Source organism: Rhipicephalus sanguineus, chromosome 7, assembly GCF_013339695.2.
Source record: "Rhipicephalus sanguineus isolate Rsan-2018 chromosome 7, BIME_Rsan_1.4, whole genome shotgun sequence".
In the NCBI taxonomy this organism is placed as follows: Eukaryota; Metazoa; Arthropoda; class Arachnida; order Ixodida; family Ixodidae; genus Rhipicephalus; species Rhipicephalus sanguineus.
In genome coordinates this window covers 15,605,508-15,618,890 of record NC_051182.1, presented here as the reverse complement: position 1 = coordinate 15,618,890, position 13,383 = coordinate 15,605,508, and the positions used below count along the sequence as shown (strand labels likewise).

The following is a 13,383-nucleotide window of genomic DNA, read 5'->3' as shown; positions in this document are numbered from 1 at the left end:
AACGTGCACCTAAATCGAAGTAAATGGGCCTCTAGCACTTTCGCCTCCATTAAAAAAAGCTACCACCGCGGCCCGGATAGAAACCGCGATTTTCGGGTGAGCAGGCGAGCAACGTAACCGCTGTACCACCGCGGCGGCCACAAAAGAAGATTCGTTTGAGGATATAACGGTCATAAGCAGTGTTTAAGGATAGGCATCATTCATGTACCGCCGTGGAGGCATGCTAGTAACATAAATTGATACACCGTTAAGCTTGAACGCTATAACGATATCCGTACGCACGCACGAAATATATGTATAGTATAGTAAAGGTAAACGTATGCGCCATCTTCAACAGCACATTTATGACAAATTTTTTTTCTGTCCAATGTATACGAGTGAGTATCGCGTTGCCGATTCCTAGCCTGCCTTCGCTTCTCGGTAGAAACCCAAACCGTGCCGCAAAGAAAGCCAAAGTGCAGGCGCCCTCTGGCTCATATCTTTATTTGCATCTACCTCGAATTTTCGCTTACGGCCAACGCTGCTTTCTCGCTCACAATAAAAAGCCGCCGACGACACTGGAAGTTCTGCGAGACGAGCTCTTTTACGCTATCACGGGCATGACGTAAAAGTATCTACCTACGAATAGTGGGGGCCTCGGCGCGTAACACAACGCCTGCCTGTACGCGGTGTCGACCATACCATTATCTCAAACCTCCCAGCAACGAGCTATCAGAGGAACGTGTTGTACCAGCGACTATCTTTCATTTTAACGCGATAGCGTTAGAGAGCTCGTGTCGCAGAAATTCCGCCGTCGGCGTCGGCACCGTTGGTTGTGAGCGAAAAATCGACCGTGAGCGAAAAATCGAGAAAGAAGCAAACAAAATAAAGAATAAAAATTTTACATGTACGCTGTGAATTTTCATTGTTTAGAAAACCATTGCTTTATAAAACATCTGGCGTCTTTCGTTAAGCAGCTGGCGTCTTTTCGTTTTGCTTTAGAAACATCTGGCGTTCTTTCGTTTTGCTTTTACAAAACATCTGACGTCTTTCGTTGGTTTATTTCATCAATCAACGGCGTTTTGAACAAAATTTTTATTGTTTAATCACGCACAGGAGAAATCTCACCAGGCACTACCTTGGAGGTAAACAATGGCTGCTAATGGAAATGAGAGACAGAAGAAGTCGGCTTTTAGCTAACACTTACACTTCTACTAACGTTTCCTTCTGGAACATGCCAATGGCTGCTAATGGAGAATGAGAGACAGAAGAATTCGGCTTTTAGTTAACGCGCACGCTGCGAATTTTTTATTGTTCAACAACGCACAGGAAAAATCTCCCACCGGCACCACCTTGGAGGTCAAAGCGTAAGACTGGTTACGCACTACGACTACTACGACTACGACTACGAGGGACGAACGGGTGCCGCCTTAAGGAGCTTCGCCCCTAAAATGAGACAGCTCCAAAAGCGCAGAGAACCGGTCATAATTATCCGGATTCAAGGAGGGTGATGCAAGTTGTCAGTTGTGGACGCATGACAACGACGGACGGCGATTCGGCAGCGGCAAAGAGCCTAGAGGTCGACGTTCGTCAAGACCGTCAATATCACAGACAGGGACGCAACGAGACCAATCCTGGACATAGTAAATTTACAGCGCGAAAAAAAACGAGAGACAGAAGAAATACTACACAGGACAAGCGCTTGTCCTGTGTATTATTTCTTCTGTCTCTCGTTTTTTTCGCGCTGTAAATTTACTATGAACGCTTACCAACTAGCCCGGCTTAGCACTCTTTCGATCCTGGACATTGGCGAGAACCCGTTAGCTGTGCCAAGTAGCGTTGTCCCGAGGCATGAGTAGCACTAAGGCTAGAGTGCTATAGAGCTGCCTCACTTTATTTAGGACGGTTTAGTTTGTAGTGTGGTTTGTGTGTATGTTTAGTTAGAATTTGCAGTTATTGGTATTTGTTTTGTACTATATTATATTCTAGAGCGCCGTGCGTGTGTTTAATAACTGTGTTGTGCCATTAACAGAGTCCTGCTGAATACATCGTTTCCCAGCGCCCGAATCTGTGACAATTGGCGAGCCTGCCAGGATTCCATTTCCTGCCCGTTACGGATTTCGGAGGTCTAGCGATCGGCTTTGTCAAGATTCTGAGCTTGGCGAGAGATCGAGGATATTCAAGGGAGGAGGCGTTGCAGTTTCTTGAAATGGAGCAAGAGCGTGTTCGAAAAGAGAGGGAGCTCGTGCGAAAGGAACTCGAAGCTAAACTCGAAGCAAAACATGCCGAAGCACTCGAGTTGAAACTGCATCAAGAGCCGAGGCCATCCTGGGGAAGATCGATTCCAGCTCAACCGCCCTCTTTGTTGATGAGCCAAATACTGGAAAAAGGACGCGTATTTCGTCAGTCGTCAATGCCAAGGGATCACTAGTTAACGCGGCCACGGTGGTCACCGGCTTCACTCACGAAGCTGAGGAACTGGCTATCGCGGTAGCTGTGCAAGAACGAAGAAGGGACGTCACCATCTTTTCAGACTCACGAACTGCCATCAGGTCATTTTCATCCGGCTTCGTCTCCGCCGCAGCCGCAAGCATTGTTAATAAGACGACTGCTGAGGCTAACGAAGGGGAAGATCCCCTAACGCACATCATATGGTTCCCGGCCCACATGGGTGACATCTCATCCTCCCCAACCGGCAACCTAACGAGAGGGCTCACCAGCTAGCGCGTGAACTAGCTACCCGCGGCGGTGACCGGCCATCTCAGACGGTACGGGAACGCGGATGCATGGACTTCAAGGATCCATTAATATCATTCCACGAGATCACCTCAGCTCACAAACTAGGGCGCAGGCTCTTCCCCCCTCCACACCCTAAATTGAATAAAGCGCAGGCGGTCACACTATGACAACTACAGAAAAACACGTACATCACTCCAGCCACGCTAAACAGAATCGATCCAGACTTTTCACCTCACTGTCAGCACTGTAATCACGAGCACTGCAATTTCGAACATATGCTCTGGCTGTGCCCCTTTAATTAGGGGTCAGGATTATCAGACAAACCCTCCTGGGAGGCTGCCATGCGCAGCATGGAACTCAACAGCCAACTCCTGGCAGTCCAGAGGGCCCGGGACATCGCTGAGGGGCTCCAGCTTCCGGCACCTTCCTGGGTGGAGCCACCTGGCTGAGCTAGCGGGACCTCCAGTCGCGTTCAGCGTCTGCCACTTTTGGACCACAATAAAGTTCTCACTCGCTCACATGAGTATGAAATTGAGTATGCGCCGCTGTTGAAAGGAAGGTGGACGGGACTGCGCAAAAATGGCATGAATGTAAGGTGAAACACAGGGACAGCCCTTCAGTTGTGGCAAGAGAGTTGTGTATCAGGTGGCTTTCACGTGCGGTAAATGCTATATAGTACAGACAGGCTGCTGTCTGAATGCGCGCCTGCGAGGTCACCGTCGATCTTTGAATGGTCAGCCTTCGTCAAATTTGGCCCTGCACTCCCGTTAGTGTAGTTGTACTCCTCTCTTGTCTGATGCCAAAACTGGTCGCACGTCATAGGGCCCAGACGGCACGGTGGCTTGTTGAAGCGTTTTTCATTTTGAAAGCTGGAGATGACTGCGTAGCAAAGCCTTCCCTTGCGTTAAATAAGGCAGAGATAAGGTACCTGGATGCGCACATCTGAGGTTTTCGGTTCTGTTCGTGGTGAACATGTGGTTTGGGCTTCCTATATATTTTCGTCTTTCTAATAAAAGTTTGGTTGTTAGTATGCGCTTGTGCCTTCTTCGTCTTGTCTTACGTTTTTTCGCGCTATGTTCATTCATCAAAAATTGCATCGCAACAAACTGCTGCCACCACGGATCGCCGAGACACGTGACCCTTACCACAGATGGAGCCTACAAAAGGATCGACACTCGGCCAACGGACTCACTCGGGCAGCAGCGGTAGCGGTTGGCGTGGGTGGATCCAGTCTAAATGCACTCCTGAAGTTCTTACAGGTTAGTGGAAATCACCCGCAATATTGTATTGCAGTCTTATTTTTCACTCACCACTTCCGCTGCTGCTGCTGCCCTGAACTCTGTCTAAATTGATTACACATGTGTATCATTTCCCTCGAGCAAAAATGACTGCGAAGGTTTGTTCCTTGTGTAAAACAGCCTTTAGTGATGATCATGTCGTCATGTAGCGGCATCACAGATAGGTCGTTTAAGATGATGAAAGATGCGACTAAAAAGTCAATTAGATGTTCTACATGTAAGATTGCTCAAGGGAACACTGACACAGCAGGCCAATCTGTGAACCTTCAAACTGAGCTTGCTGAAATAAACAAAAAGCTGTCGCAAATGCAAGCGCTAGAAGCAAAGTCAGATAAGCTGATGTGCTTGCAAGAAACTGTGCAGAACATTGAAAGGTCAATGCAGCATTTGTGTGATACCTACGATCACCTAAAGACGCTGTAAATCAAGGAATTAAACCAGCCGAAAACAAACGAACACAGGAAACGGTGAAGGAGACAGGAAAGGAGACCGTTTCCTGTGTTCGTTTGTTTTCGGCTGGTTTAATTCCTTGATGCAATGCACCAACTAGCCCAACAACGAGTTCTACTAGAACGCTGTAAATCGGCAGGAACGGTGAATTACGCCGCCGAATAAAGGCTGTTGAACAGTCACGAGACGTGACAGTGCTTTCAAAGTTAAAGGAAGAAATGAACGCTCAAGAACAGTATACAGCCGCAGATAGAACATGGAAATTCGCGGTATGGCTCAACGAGAAGGAGAGGACCTGCTAACAGAAATAAATAAGATTGCCGCGCAGCTTGACCTGCCGGCACTATCTGAAAAACATATTGACGGAATGCACCATCTACCCTATTTGCAACCACCATGCAAATAGGGTAGGGACCCTGTCGTTTTTGTCCGTTTTTGCCTCAAGAACATTAAAAACTGCGTGGTTCTAAAAGAAGAAAAATCTCAGGAGCAAAACACAGGTTATTAAATTCTTGAATAACCTGACTTCTACGAACAAGCGGCTACTATGGTTTGCGAAAAACAAGGCAAGGGAATTGAACTATCAATTCGTTGGAGTTCACAAGGAACTATCTTTGTGCGCAAGCAGCCGAATGCTCGCGCAATAAGGTTGGCCACGGAAAGCGACTTAGAAAAAATCGTCTAAGATTATAACACGCTGCCAACTTCCACAAATATGGAATCCTATCACATTGCTGCATCTTTTAACAGCTTGGTAGCGAAGAATAGCTGTTTTTGTGAAAAAGGGCTTAAACTGTTCCAAGTGAGTGCCCAATGTTTAATATCTGGGGTTTTACGTCCGAAAACCACGATATGATTATGAGAGACGCCGTCGTGGAGGGCTGCGGAAATTTCGACCACCTGGGGTTCTTTAACGTGCACGTAAGTCTAAGTACACGGGCCTCAAACATTTTCGCCTCCATCGAAAATGCAGCCGCCGCAGCCGGGATTCGATCCCGCAACCTTCGCGGTCAGCAGCCGAGCGCCATAACCACTAGACCACCGCGGCGGGGCACGCAAAGTTTAAGAAATAAGCAAGTTGACATGGATACATACCTATCGCACCTAAATTATTGCTTTGATTTCCTAGCTTTTCCAGGGACATGGTACGCGGCTGAGCACGACGTCATACATTTTCTCGGGTTACAAGCACATTTCAGTTTATCGTTCCAGAAATCGAGGCGGTGGCGTTTCTCTGTTAGCGAATGCCATGGTTGCGAAACCTTGCTTGAATTTACCTGTATGATCGATGATTTTGAATGTATTGCTGTAGTTTCTCGAAACATTCTAAGTGTTGCTGTCTATACCGCCCACCGCAAGGTGCGCTAACAGGACTACTTCATTATATGGACTCAGTACTTGAACTTGCTAACATGAAGAAATTCCATTTGATTATTGTTAGTGACTTCAATGTTGACTTACTTTCAAAAAGCAATGAAAGTATCCAACTTATTGAAACTACGTTATCGAATAGTTGCGAAAACCTTATTGAACTTCCTACGCGGATAACTCCGAATTCAAAAACGTTGATTGATTTATGTTTTACTTCTTTCACAGAAAACGAAACGTGTTCCGGAGTGCTAAGCTCTGGCATAAGTGATCATTTGCCGATATTTGCTGCGTTACCATTCTGAATGCGCATTGATAGAAATCACAACTTCAAGCATGTCATAAATAGTCAAAGTATACGGCTATTTCAAACGTTACTTTCCAATACAAATTGGTCTGATGTTTATATGAAGGAAATCCCGCAGCATCGTATGATCTATTTGTGTCCAAAGTGAATGAAATATACAATGTAGCATTTGCTTCTCTCCTGCGCTCCGGCATAAAGAGCTAGAAAGGAATGGGTAAATCATGAACTATATAAACGCATTCAATACAGAGACGTCTTAAAGTTAGTCGCTTCCAGAGACCCCCAAATATTGAAAGAATTCAAAGAAGTCCGGGATAAACTCAACAGTGATCTGAAGGAAGCAAAATCTGAATACTACTCGCGTAAATTGGAAACTTCCATGCACGATGGTCGTTAAATGTGGAACATATACCGCGAGCTAATAGGTTCCTCTTCACAAATAAGCCGCCAGAGATTGTTGTAAAGGTGTTAAGTTCTGTGGGAATGATGCAGCTGATCTCTTTATAATTTTATCAGTGCTGGTGCTCCAACCTCTATATCTGGTTTTTCCCAAAATCGAAATTATGAAAGTTACATTGGTAATCGTGTCAGTGAGACAATATTTCTTACGCCTACATCTGAAAGCGAGATTTTTTTCATTATTAACTCCTTGAGTAACAAGTCAGCCTCTGGAGAGGATGGCATCAAAGCTCAACCTATTAAAGCAGTTTCTCACATAATATGTTGGGGGGCCGGAGCTAGTTAAACTGCTCGTCAGCTTTTTCTCCCTGCCTCCCTCATGTTGTGCTTGATGAAAAATAAAGGACCTATTATTATTATATTATATGCGGTCAATTGGAACATATTTGCAACAGTATACTTTCCACTGGAATTTTTCCTCAAGAAATTCAGCTAGCTCGTGTTGCAGTAACCTTTAAGGGTGGGAATCGCAACGATTTAAACAACTACAGACCAATTTCGGTACTGCCGCTATTTTCAAAAGTAGCTGAACGTATTATATATAAGCGCCTTACTAGCTTTCTACTGGATAAGTGTATTATTTCGGATAAACAATATGGCTTTCAGAAGAATAAGTCAGCCGAAATGGCATTTTTAAAAGTCAGAGATACAATTATAAGTAATATTGAAGAAAAAAACTTACCATTGGTATATTTTATTACTTTCGAAAGGCCTTCGATTCTATACAACATGAAGTATTGAATTTAAGAGGACTGAGCGTTGGGCGAGTTGGTACTCCATTACTACGAAAAACTGCGCAAAATAAACAGGGACAACTGAGACACACGTACTGCGCTTGTCCTTTTAAAGTCAATGTTTGTCCCTGTTTATTTTGCGCAGTTTTTCGTAGTAATGAAGTATTCCTTAACAAACTCCAGGTATATGGCATTCGCGGCGCAGCATTAGAACTTACGAATAGTTACACTGATTCTCGATTTCAGTGTGCTTCCCTGCAAGACTACAGTTCAGAAAAAACCGCAATTAAATATGGGTACAACAGGGTTCAACTTTAGGGCCATTATTGTTTATCGTGTATATAAATGATACAGTAAACATTCCACTCACAGGTGAAATGATCATACACGCGAATGACACTAATGTGTTTTTTAAATGCGAACCATTTCTTAGCGAACTTCTGCGACTTTGAGCGTATCTATCTATCTATCTATCTATCTATCTATCTATCTATCTATCTATCTATCTATCTATCTATCTATCTATCTATCTATCTATCTATCTATCTATCTATCTATCTATCTATCTATCTATCTATCTATCTATCTATCTATCTATCTATCTATCATCTATTCTTATTTTATCTATCTATCTAGCCAGCCGCCTACGACTTCGTGCCTCTCCTGGTCGCTTGGTTAATCGAATGTACACCAAAGTTGGTATGGCGTTACATGACTGTATGACGAATATAAGACAAGTCATAACATGAAAATCATGACACGCATGTCATGTACAGCATGATTTACATGCCACGCTCATGGTGCGCTGGCGGCCGTTTCGCTAGCTTGATATACACCAAAATTGGTATTGAGTGACTGTGTGACGAACATAAATAACACGTGAGATAACATGAAAATCATGACACGCATGTCATTTACAGCATGACTTCCGTGCCACGCTCATGGGGCGCTGGCGCCCGTTTCGCTAGCTTGATCTACCCCGAAATTGGTATTGCGCGTCATGACTGTGTGACGAACATAAAAACACCAGTTAACATGAAAATTATGACACGCATGTCATGTACAGCATGACTTACGTGCCACGCCCACGGGGCGCTGGCGGTTGTTTCGCTAGCTTGGTCTACCCCGAAATTGGTATTGCGCGACGTGACTGTGTGACGAACATAAATAACACGAGTTAACACGAAAATCATGACACGCATGTCATGCACAGCATGACTTTCGTGCCACGCTCATGGGGCGCTGGCGGCCGTTTCGCTAGCTTGATCTACCCTGAAATTGGTATTGCGCGACGTGACTGTGTGACGAACATAAAAACACGAGTTAACATGAAAATCATGACACGCTTGTCATGTACAGCATGACTTACGTGCCACCTGTCATGGAGCGCTGCGGCCGTTTTCGCTAGCTTGATATACACCAAAAATTGGTATCTTGCGACGTGACTGTGTGATGAACATAAATAACAAGAGTTAACATGAAAATCATGACACGCATGTCATGTACAGCATGACACGTGCCACGCTCACGGTGCGCTGGCGGCCGTTTCGCTAGATCGATATACACCAAAATTGCTATCTTGCGACGTGACTGTGTGCCAATAAATAACACGAGTTAACATGAAAGCCATGACACACATGTCATGTACAGCATGACTTACGTGCCAGGCTCATGGTGCGCTGGCGGCCGTTTCGCTAGCTTGATCTACCCCGAAGTTGGTATTGCGCGACGTTACTGTGTGACGAACATAAATAATAGGAGTTAACATGAAAACCATGACACCCATTTTGCTAAACGACATACAAGACGATGTGCGCAGCTCTTTGTTGGCTGCTTCGCATTACATCGATTCCTACAATGCGTGGGATCTGCCGGCTTTTTCTAGTATTGACCTTCAAGAAATAGAAGTTAGCACCAATTCTTGGTTAAAATAACTTCACCAATGGCTATATTTAAATGAGCTTAACATAAACGCAAAGAAAACGCAGTTTACGGTTTTTTGTTCTAAGAATAAAGGAATAACTTACGATGTAAAACTTTTTTATTGTGGATTGCACCTAGAGCATGTGACAAGCCGTTCCTTTCTAGGTGTTATATTTAATAAAAATTTAAGCTCCTCAGAGCACATAAATGAGGTTCGCACCAAAGTTACACGCTCTGTTGGTTTACTACGACGCATCCGATGCTATGTGCCTGCCAACGTCGTCAGACAACTGTAAGTTTCACTTGTACATCCACATCTTTACCTATGGCTTATTAGTATGGTTGAACGGAAGCAAAAGCGATATATAAAGACGGGCAGTACTATAACGTCGAGCTGTTCGTTTGCTTAACTCTTCAAATGAATACATAGGGTCTTCTAAAGTAATGATGCGCTACAATATCCTTAACATTAGAAGCTCTTACAGAGCGAAGATTTACATTCGGCTGTTTAAAAACATTTTCAGCAATTTTGACACATTTTCAAACCGGTACCTTAGTCGGGACACAGGATACAGTTTACGCCAGACATTAATAGTAACGAAGAAGGCCAGGACAAACTGCTGTATGCAAACCACTGAGTATGAAACTATGTGTTTATGTAATATGTATCCTAATGTTGTTGAAGTAGCCAGAAATTGTAAAACAACTCATTAATGAACATGTTTCTTGCTTCGGAATTGGATATGTTGTATAAATGTTAATATGTTTCGTTACTGAATTAGTAATGGTACTAAGTGTTGCTGTTACTAAGTATTACTAGTCACTGCATTACTGATTATGCTCTTGTTGTTATTACTGGATTGGTGATTGTGTTCTTACTGTGACTATGACATTACTGTCATTATGTTATTACGGTAATTAGTTATTGTGTTGTTACTGTATAGTGATTATGTTCTTGTTGATTGATTAAGTTCTAGTTAAACTGTAACTTTTGAATCTGCTGTCTCTGCTGCCCCAGCGAGGTAAGGCCTAGTCAGGGGGTTTTGGTCCTCCTTATGCCTTACCTCGCGGGCAAACCATGTATGTGTTACGCCCAAATAAAGTTTACTTACTTAAAATACCCATTTGCCTAACCAAAATTTGCAGAAATTAGGGTATAAGGGTGTTTTACTTCCCCAAATAGTCTTTAAGGGGTGATGTTCTAACTAAAACACCTCTTAGGAGTTTATTTGTTTATTTATTTATTTAAAACTACCTTACAGGCCTCCGTTGAGGCATTGTGTAAGGGGGGCAATACAAAAAAGTGGACTTCCGAAGCATAACACAACAAGGTCCGTAACATAACACAAAGTTCATGAACAGCGGTCATGTAGCAGATCACATAAGAAGAGCAGTACAATATAATTAATTCATCACAAATGGTAACAAAAAGTTAAAAGAAATCAACAACACTAGGAAATATAAAACATATAATAAGTAAATATTCATCTAGTCAAGCACAACTGAAATCTTACAGTACTAGGGTTAAAAAGAAAAAGAAAAGAAAAAGAAAAGCGACACTGCGGTGCTATGCAATAAGAAATTGCAAAAATGTTACGACACAGAGAGCACACTGCGATAATGGCAAACATTTTTACACCTCGTTGGCCAGATAACTGGTCAGTGAGTCACGAAATGCATCAATGTCTGTCAGACATGCGATGCTATCTGGCAGGGAATTCCTTCATCGGACTGCACGTGGAAGCGCAGAGCAGTTGAATGCACATGTTGATCCGTAAATGCGGGTATAACTAAACTGATTATGAAGCCTGTGTGACGTGGAGTAGGGTCTTTTCAAGCATGCTAGTGTTGTTCGAGATATGAATGAATTTGTGAAACAGTGTCAGCAAGGCAATGTCCCGTCGAGTACTCAAAGATTGCAATGAAAGGTTACGTTTGATTTGTTTGACGCTAGACTGATAGCTGTAATCGTTAGAAATGAAGCGGCTTGCCCTCTTCTGAATTCGTTCCAACATGTCAGTAAGGTATTTCTGGTGAGGGGACCAAATAGGGGAAGCGTACTCGAGTTGAGGGCGAACGAGGGTAAGGTATGCTAATTTGCGAATATTCGAAGGAGCACTTCTTAAGTTTCGTCGCAAGTAACCCAAAGATTGGGAGGCTTTGGCTGAGAAACGGAGGTGACGTGTTCTGACCAAGAAAGATTTGTATTGAATATAATACCTAGATACTTATATTGTGTAGCGATTACAACGATGTCTTTCTTGATATTGTATGAATGTCGGGAAGGTATAGGCTTCCGAGTGAATGACATTACTTACATTTTGACGTATTCAATGTCATTAGCCATTTACTGCACCAGTGACTAATTGTTCGAGATCATGCTGAAGAATCAGATGGTCGTCTGTATTAACTATTGTGCGATAGACAATGCAGTCGTCAGCAAATATTCTTATAGTGGAGGACACGTTATGTGGACGATCGTTAATAAAGATGAGAAAGAGTACCGGACCGAGGACGCTTCCTTGTGGGACACCAGAGGATACTTCAGTTAAGGAGGGACGAGAACTTATTTGCAATGGTGAACTGGTATCGATTAGAAAGAAAGTTCCGGAGCCATGATAAAGTGAGACAGTCCAATTGAAGAGCTGAAGTTTTGAAATAAGGCGACAGTGTGCGACGCGATCAAACGCCTTCGAAAAGTCCATAAAAGCAGTCAGTTTGTTGGTGTTGTTTAAGTTAGTGTGTAGGTCTGTAACAAATTCAAGCAACGTGTCTCGCCACGATAAGCCCTTTCTACAAACCATGCTGATTATGAAAAAAGAACTTGTAGTCTCAAGGTGTCTGTAAATCTGCGAGGCGATAATGTGTTCCAGTAACTTGCAAGAAATACATGTCAAGGAGATTGGACGGTATTTCGCATGATGATTATTGCCATTTTTAAATACCTGTATGATTTTTGCCATTTTCCGGTCTGCAGGAAGGAGGCCAGTCGCGAGTGACTGCTTAAATATGTGAAGAAGAATTTCACTTGACACTGTTACTGTATTTCGTAACATTTTTTAGTTATACCATATATGCCACAAGAAGAAGACATCTTAAGGTTATTTATGACTGATGATTGTCCCTCCAATGTGATTTCTAGGTTCGTGTATTGGTAGCTGAATCAGAAACGTAAGGTCCGCTTGAAGTGTCCTCCTTTGTGAATACGGAACTGAAGAATGAATTAAGAGCCGATGAACACTCGCTATTTGGTGATTACACATGCTTGGTGTGGAAACTTGTGGATCGCCTTGAAATGATTACGTATCGCATCTTTGTGTTCTGGTAAGTTTTAGGAGTTCTTACTTTTGGAACAGGTGTCCGCGCTTTGCATGCAAGGGCATCAGCCTTTTCATTGCCTTCAATGCCAACGTGGGATGGTATCCACTGAAACTTTACACATCCAGAATGGCCCCTCGCGAAATTCTGAGTAACCAGCGAGGCACTCGACAAAAATACAGCGCCCCCCACAAATCATTAGAAGGGGAGGACGCGACTGACCTCCGTAGGATTCAAACGAGGGTCTTTCCCAATCTACAAAGATTGAACAAAATTTTCCCAACGCTGTATGGGCACGCCTGTCCGTGGTGTGGCGGCTCGCCATCTCTATATCACATCTCGTGGGGATGCCTAAACCGAGTACCAACTTTAGATGCCTTTTTAGGCCAGTACAACCTATCTAATACTTTCGAGCAATGGAAGGCCCAGCTCGCCAGCTCTGACCCGGAGGTACAGCTTGCGCTTCTGGGTCACGTCAGGCAGGCAGCAGTAGCCAGTGGAGCCCTGGACTTGGGGCCCACCCATCGAGCTCATGACCCCTTATCCCAACCCTTATGAATAAAGTTGTACTACTACTACTACTACTACTACTACTATATTAAAGCTCTTGCCAATAAGGTGTTTAATGAGCGCCAGAGATTGCCTGGTGAATTTTTCTTGAGGTAGGCCACGATGCAGTCTTTGTAGCGCCGACTTGGAGTCCGTCAGCACTACAACATCTCGTGCAGAAAAGGATCGCAATTTTCGCAAAGCCGCGGTGATTGCAGCGCTTTCTACCGTTGTGGACGAAAACCACATGATCCAGGCG

The 13,383-nt window shown here is 43.7% G+C and overlaps 1 non-coding gene across 1 annotated transcript; it reads right to left on the bottom strand.

Moving 5' to 3' along the window:
• Window positions 1-5,440: 5,440 nt before the first annotated feature.
• Window positions 5,441-5,514, bottom strand: Trnas-gcu (transfer RNA serine (anticodon GCU)). The gene has a single exon. It is a non-coding gene; the product is annotated as a tRNA-Ser (tRNA).
• Window positions 5,515-13,383: the final 7,869 nt, after the last annotated feature.